The sequence below is a fragment of the Corvus hawaiiensis genome, chromosome 7, assembly GCF_020740725.1.
Source record: "Corvus hawaiiensis isolate bCorHaw1 chromosome 7, bCorHaw1.pri.cur, whole genome shotgun sequence".
Taxonomy (NCBI): domain Eukaryota; kingdom Metazoa; phylum Chordata; class Aves; order Passeriformes; family Corvidae; genus Corvus; species Corvus hawaiiensis.
In genome coordinates this window covers 14,296,985-14,305,492 of record NC_063219.1, presented here as the reverse complement: position 1 = coordinate 14,305,492, position 8,508 = coordinate 14,296,985, and positions in this window count along the sequence as shown.

Here is an 8,508-nt window from a genome sequence, read left to right as displayed (position 1 = left end):
AATGTTGAATGAGCTGAAAGATGTTTAAAAAGTCACACTGAAAGCATCATTCTGTAACTTGTACAGTGCGATACATTCATTTGGTATTTAGGAATAGTAGATTAATCTCCTTTTGTGTGTAAGAGTGAAGTAAGCTCCTCAAAACACTAATTAGTGACTCTGTCAGAGTGTATAAAATTGGTCAGCAATTTGAACTGGATTTTAGGTGACTGGGCCCAATTCCCAGTTCTGTAAAGAGCCTGATGAGTTTTTGTGGCCAGGCCTCATGATCTCCATGTTGCTTAATTTCTCAGTCAGTAAAATGTAAATATTATTCCACTAGTATCTACCTACCATAGCTTACCTGACTCTAATGGTACCACACTCATCATATAATTTAAAATCAATTAAGCATCTGTCAGTCCACCTTGCCAGTGGAAGCAATAATCTAACAGTGGTACTCCTCTGCCACTAATGCAAAACACGGAACGTTCCACACTGATTGAATCTAGTCAAGACCAAATTTTCCAGGTATCAAATATATTGATTCCAGTGAAAAATTAGAAAGAAGAAACTCCAACAAACCATTCAACCATCAAAAAAAAAAAAACCCACAGAAAAGTGAAGTGCTTAGTGAGATCAGCTAAACAGGGATTTCAGCATTTAGTTAGCAAGGCTATCAGTTCTTAAGCAAATCTGTTTAGGTTCACAGACCACAGATGTCTTGAGAGGAACCAAAAACTCCTTCTAGCAAAACTAGTCTTCTTTATCTTTCCTCCATGATAGTTCTTGTTCTGCCAATATAACCTCAAACACTGAAAGTGTTTAAAGTTATACATGTACATTGTACATGAGTGAGAAAGCCTCTAATTCCGTGAAAGGAGGATGGGGATTATGCACAGACCCCCTGGACCACGATGAAAGGACAGGGGAGCAGGATTTCTGTGAATATACGGAGACAAAGTGGGTTGCCTGAGGAAAGCACCTCACTTATTTCTTACATTTTAAAGATTACCTGTTTTCTCTAGGTAACTGATTGGTGAATCTTCACTAATAAAAGCTCTTAACAGTAGTTATCTCCTTTTGTGCTGAGGGTTTTTTTTGCCTGTAAAGGCATGTGAGTCTCTGTCTCTCTAGGTACTTTGCCAAATCTAGTTATTGTAAGGCAGTTAATTTAAAGGTTTGCGCAGTACTATTTCAGCAGGACAAAAGTGGAAATTACTGGGTAGATAACTCCCAGACATGATCCACAAAAAAAGATAAAAACCCCAGCAAACAGTCACAATTTACCAAATGCTCTTCACTTTCTCGGTGAGCATTCTGGAGAGTGCAAAGGATTCTTGCAGTTTGGGGTAGTGAGGAAGTGTCCTTAAGGAGCTGTTTCCTTCACTGTAGGTTTCGGGGGTTCTGGGGTCCAGTCGGGACGGCCGGACGTAGACGGTGACGGATGGAGACGAGAGATCTCTATAGGCAGGTCTTGGGACACAGCCGGTTTATTGTAAAGGGCGTGGGTATTGGGGCACTGCTCAGAGCTGGTAGACTCAGCTCTGAGCAGGCCCAAGAGAGCAAGAGAGTGAACGGGTGAGAGAGAGAGAGAGAGAGAGAGTAGGAGCAAGAGTAGAAGTGGAAGAGAGGAATGAATAGAAGAGAGAATGAATAGAAGTGAGAATGAGGATGAGAATGAGAATGAGAATGAGAATGAGAATGAGAATGTCTGAAGTCCTGGTTACAATACAATAAATCATCTTCTGCACTGAATATTCTAATTGTCACTAACCAATCTAATACAAGACACAAATCCTATAGCATTTACATACAGCCTATAAGAGTTCTTATATTACCATAGAGTGTTACATCTTAACTTCTAAAAACTACTCTTTGGACCCCTTCTGCTGAGCTAGTAGGGTCTGCTCTGACCCTTGGACCTGTTTGCAAGCAGAGGGTATTGTTCCATCAAGAGGGGATTACTTCAGTCGGCCATACCATTGTTTTCTAGTTGTTCAGTAACTAAGACCTGGTATTTCAAAAGTGGCTTTCATTTCGATGTTGCCTGTAGTTTTCATATTCCCAAAATCTTTTGTCAGGCAATCATATTTCCAAGGCTTTCCTGTTTCATCTTCCCCAACACTTCACCATTAACTAAAACAGATTTCTGACTACTTTAACATATACTGGAGTTGATACCTCAGCTCTTCCATCCTTCAGAACCAAGGGAGGATTAAACCCCACAAAGCAATTTTCCTCACCCTTCCTAAGGACTGCACCAAATATGAAATAAAAATGCTAAGGGCCCAGAAGTCATTTTGCAGAGGGAAGTTTTCATAGGAAATGATATTTTTCTTTCAAGAATAGCAGATTAATGCATTTAAAATAATTTTCTACCTCTCTGTCCTACCTACATTTGCTCCTTTTCCCTTGAAAAGGACTTTTGCTTTGATGAGCAATTACCCAATTTGCACAGTATAACCAGCATAGTAACATACCTGAGAGGAGTAAAAAAGAGAACAGAATTTTACAGACAAAATTGCATTCCATCTGAAAGGATTCACTTCTACTTGTTTTCTGTTTAGATCTAAATACAGCATTTAAATCATATGTAGTTTCGATTAACCACAGTGGAAATCTTAAATCCCTGAAAAATGTAAGCTTAGGCTCTAAGTCTTTCGTTTTAGTTCTTTCTATGCTCAGACATAGTGAAACTGGAATGGTGAGTCATAAATTACATGGCTTTTTAATACACACTTTTGTGCAACCCATTAACCATTGACATAACTTTAGTGTGATCTTTTCAGATAATTTTGTGAAAGTTACATGCTTGGAAGAAAATTAGTGAGTAAAAAAATGCCTTATTTACTTTCATGTCTTCTCCTTCCTCTATCTGGAAGTTATATTTTATTTTGCCATGTTATTTGTGCTTTTTCAACAGGGTAAGTAATCAAAGTCTTGGAATTTTTACTCTACATTAAGTATGGCAATATGCCAGACAGCTCCAAAGACGGACATGCATTCATGAACATACAGTACACGTGGAGCTTGCAAAGCAGAGAAATACTACTTTAAACCTGATGGAAAAAGAACAAAAGGGAGGATTTACATACAGATAATAGACATTGGGTCATCCAGTAGCGAATAAACTGGATCTATTGAATAGCAAGATAACTTTAAAAAGCACTTCTGATTCTTTGGGGACTTTTTAACCCTATAAAACAAAACAAAAGCAGAGGATGTATGGAAAAAATATACAGGGGAAAAATTTTCAGAAATGCTTTACTAGTATTAACCAAAGCACAAATTACAAAGCAATAAAAAAGCCAAAAGTAACTTTTAATATATCTGGATTGCCAATTGCCTGATTGTTCTGACAATTATACCCACCGGATCTTATAAAGTTGCCTATTAGTATGTGCAGATAATCTCAGCACTAATCAACATCCCATCAATGATCACTAATTCAGTTAAATTGTATAAAACACAAATTTGCAAATTAGGTCAAACAAAAGACGTTAAGTTTTTCTCAGGGTTAATTTAAGCTGAACAACACAAGAAAGCAACTACTTACTGTTGTTTACAGTTCAGTCTTTTTTTTTAGAAAAGTAATTCTTCACTGTTCCTTTGTCCTCACTGTTTGAATACCTCATCGACTAAAATCCACTCTGGAAATACCGAGTTTAACTACCTGACAATCAGGAAAAGGGTAATTTCCTCCCTTGCTGTGAAACTAACGGCTATTCATGCCTATCCTTTAGGTAAAGCTGTAATGTTTACTTGTGGCTTAACTACCCACTATATACCAGAGTCAGCAACTATGACAAAATTCTCCAGCGACACATTTGAACAAACCACCCGATGAAGGAAGGTTTGGCTCATTTAGGCAGGTCCACACCTCCTTCTATTCTGGTATTAACAATCTGAAAGGTTTTCATGTATAACACATTGAAGAAATTCAGCAATTCTGCGGAAGGTAAAATCCTTCCCCCATTACTTTAGTTGGGTCAAAACACACAAGCATATAAGTGAATTGCTATGCATGTATATATGGATGGTATATACATACCAGTTCAAGCTTCAGCACTTCATGTAACTCCTGCAAACACAGTCAGCGGTGTTACATTCTATGAAATAATGAACATTAGAGAATAATTTATTATAGTATATATTTATCATGTGATGTATGTATTATATATTATTATATAATGTATAAAATGTATTATTATATAATGTATTTTTACATGACACCTGGGAAAAAATAGTATTAGAAATACTCTTTGTCCTCCATAGATTTTGGTTTTATACGTGCATTTTTTCTCATTTTCCACAAATAAGTATTATTTTCTACATAATTTTCAGACCACAGGTATTCAAATTCTATATTCATATGACAATAAAATAAGAGATTATACCTGCCACTCACATAACACTTGAAATCCATGGAATTTTCAGAGGGTGTCTTGACAACCAAACTTCTGATATATGTCATTGAGTACTAAAGATTATATTAATTGAAGAGCTAACCAGCCAACTTGACAACAGTATTTTTCCATTTTAGCCAAAATGCTGTCTCCTCCCATGGAAAGGAATGTCAGTGTTTGGAAAAATGATTTCAGAGAGATCTACAGAGATTAGAGACACAAAAATGAGGCTATGCAAACTATAGTTGTTTCACTATGTATTTCACAAAATATTTTCATATCTTCAGTACTGTATACAGATTAACCAACTTGCATTTTTCACCTCACATAAATTACCTGGAACTACAGAGTTACCTAGACAGGTCTGAGGGGTGAAGCCAGAATTTACTGCACCTTGGACTGAGTCGGATATCTCAAAATCTGCCCAAAGCCTAGCCAGTCTAGGTTCAAAGAAACCCACAGCACAGAGATGAACCTTAGCCACACCTCTTCAGGATTTAGGCTGCCTCCACCCACTCAGGATGCAAGTCACAGTGTAATTGCTTACACCCATTCTTACAACAAACAGAGATCTTATTTTCCACTTAAAGTGCAAAGACTGAAGATTCAGTTATTCATCTTTTATATAATATGCCTTTGCATTAAACCCCCAAATCCATTGTTCAACTAGGATTACATTATGATGCTACAATGGGCAAAACTCCTGACCCAAGAGGTGCTTAAATTTCAGAGGTGCTTAAATTTCTGCAGTCAGCTATTAACAATTCACAGCCAAGTTGTTCAAGACTGTTACGATGAATAACAATGCATAAACCAAGCAGATTTGCATGAAGGAGACAATCACCATTTCCACTCCCTCACTATTCTACAGCCTTGGCTACCATGTTCACTGGGACACAGCTGGTCTTAAACACAAACAAAATGGAGACAGGGAAACTGAAAAGGATTCCAATTCCCTGCAAAAGACACAGAGCAAAATTGAGTGTTGATACAAAATTTGGGACAGTTCCCTGAAAATACATGCTAATAGTCAGGGTGCCTATACAGGACTCACATGTGATCAAGCAAGGTTGTTGCTTTGCATCATAAATACTCAAAATCTTAACTAAGAGAAACACCTGTGCATGTGTGGAATTGTAGAGCCTGCTGGTTACTCTTTACAATACTTGATCAGCCATTGATATTCCTTAGGAATTATGAACATGCTAAGCTTTTAAATTGGACAGTAGCTCCTTGCAATGAGGAATGGTTCCTGAACACCAAGTGCACCAAGTGCACCAAGTGCAAAGCTGATGCAAATCAAATCTAAATCAAACTCCATCACCTACAGATGTTCTGAGCATGTCCTGAGGTGTTCTGGGTTTGGTGGTTTCAATACTAACTTGTATTTTTAAAGCTGCTTTTTATAGTCACCTACATTTGTCAGACTATTTTTCTGTTTAGTGGATGTAAACATGTTTTGTGAAACAGGTGACCTTGACGCCACAAGGATTTAAGTTATTCATCCATAGAAATGAATGTGAGACAGGGAAAACCAGTGCAAGTTTCTGCCTACTGCTCTGTATTTGTCCTTTCTGATAACAAAGTTTTACTTCTAAATCCTACCCAGCTCTCAGCCTCTAATGAGTTGGGAGCTGATAAATCCCTATAAACCTGCTACATGTGATAGAGGCAAAGCAAATCATTTGATGCTCTGAAAAACACTTTGCTAGTTAAGGGCTCAGTGTATAAGTCAACCTTAACTCTTTCATCGCCTTCAATACAACCAAAACTAGCACCACCTCTAATAAATCAGCAATGGGCTCAATGGATGAGACACAGGAAAGCAGTCTAAACACAGAGACAGCTAAAAGGCCCAATATTTATTTGTCCATTCTAGTTCTAATCCTTAAGCTCTGTCAAGACATGCAAAGGTTAATTTTAAATCCTCCTTGCTTTGTAATCTATTTTTTAAGAAGACGATGTGACCCAAATTAAGCACTCAGCATGAACTTCTACATGGAATTTACATGAATATAGGGATTAGACTTAGCATTTCATGTAAAGGATACTTAAGTTGCTATTTGTCTTTTAGACAAATAGGCTCCCTTCTTTTAAGAGAAGAGCAGTTTGTGGAGAAGGGAACAGCCACTCCCCCATTTCAGGTTGAGAGACTAGGCAAAGGGAAATTACATTAATTGTATGTACCGGGGATGCAAACCAGAAATTGAACTCCAATTACTTCAGTATTAAAAACAGGCAATCTAACAACATAGAATAAATCAGAAAAAGAGAGAGGCTAAACTCTGATCCAAAGTAATAGTATGTGAAATGCTGAAGAAACACAAATCAAATGAAAGGCTTTTTGTTTAAATGTTCTTTTTCTCCCTTTTAAATTTTTTCTATGAAAAACTGTTTTCAAACTGTAAGAAAAAGAGACTTCTTTCAAAGGCTGATGTTTTTGCTTATCAGCATTCCTAGCCTAAAATTAAGTTTTGTCTTTGGGAAGGACCCAGAACTTCTCTTGTTTAACTTCCTGCTTGCTTCCTGAATAGGATAAAGAAATCTGTCTTGAAATTATTCCCATGGTAAAGCAAAGGAGAGAGTCCGCTTGTTCTCAGATGTAAGAAAATATCTTATGTGGTTTATTGTGGGAACATTAAAAAAATTTTACATGATTTAGAACAGCCAGAGCAGAGAAAAATAACACTTACTTAACTGCTTTGGGAATACATTTTGACCCCACCTTAAACTGACTGCAGAACATCCAGTGACTCAACATAATAGTATATATATTTGGAACTACCCAATTCTTATAAATTACACTACAGACAAGAAAGCTGCAGAAGCATTTTACATTCTGGATTATCTTAAATTCATATCCATCTATTTAAAATCAGGACAGTTCCATTAAAATGGATGTAAATAAACATTTTATTCAGAATATTACAAGGGGTAAAAGCCAGTTCAAAACTTCTGGGAGCTTAGAAAATTCTTGATAAACAGAATAAACAACCTTCCAAGAAGCTTTGAGAAAATTATCTCTTTGTATCAGAAAGACATTATTCCCCGCTTGAGTAATGGCAACTAATATTTACTTATGCAAAAATGCCTTGAGTTCCTACTATGACAGATTGTGAGGCAGGCTATAAGGGCATATTAGTCATCTACTATACTTATTTAAAATATTTCAACACACTCACATTGGCATCTGGTTAAAAAGCCACATCAGTTTCATACCTTATCTATTAATAAAAAGAAGGATGGTTTAAAACAGGCTAGAGAAATCATTATGCCCTGCAGACGAGACTGATTCTGTTCTGAGTGTATTTCAGCCTTGTTATCTGGCTGTGGTTAATACAAGAACCTATTGGTCTTTCCATTCCCTTCATAGCTGAAGGCTCTCAGGCTGCAGAGTTCCCTTCAGCATAGGGGAAATGGAGTCATTTTACGACTTTCCATTGCATCTTCCAGCATAAACATGTCAGAAATTATTGTATATTTCCAAGTAATTTGGTAATCAACAATTATACTTGAAAATCTTGCAATTCTCCAGGGTCATTGCAATTCTCCAGGGTCATTCTGACTATATAAATCAGACAGTTTTAAAATTGGCATTATTTTTGAAAGTAAATATGAAACAATGGCAAAATAGAATAGAGAAATTCCAAGGAACTGCTATTTTTGAAGCTACAAAGAAACTCCATGCACAACATGAAGGTCAAAGAATATCCTGCAATTCATGAGCAGTCACCTACAGGCAACCCCAAGCCTAATTACTGACCTAGTCCCTTTCTTTATGTCACTTCCCTAAGAAAACAGGCAGAGTTATTTCGGAGAAATGATCTGACTGAACAATCATTAACTGAAAACAGAAATGACTGTGACTGTAACAGTAAACTATTCAGCATTTTATGATAAAAAATGTGTTCTCTGAAAGCAGAATGTTCTTTAGCATACAAACTTCTCAACTGCTGATTTAATTTCTTTGTGTTTTCTTTTAGAACAGAACATCCTAAAAACATTTTAATTCAAGGTAATGGAGAGATTCAAAACAATTGCAGCAAAGCTAGGTTATGGATTTGAAATCTAATGTAAGATGGTTAGAAGCCCATTGTGCAAACACTTTCTGAAAACACTG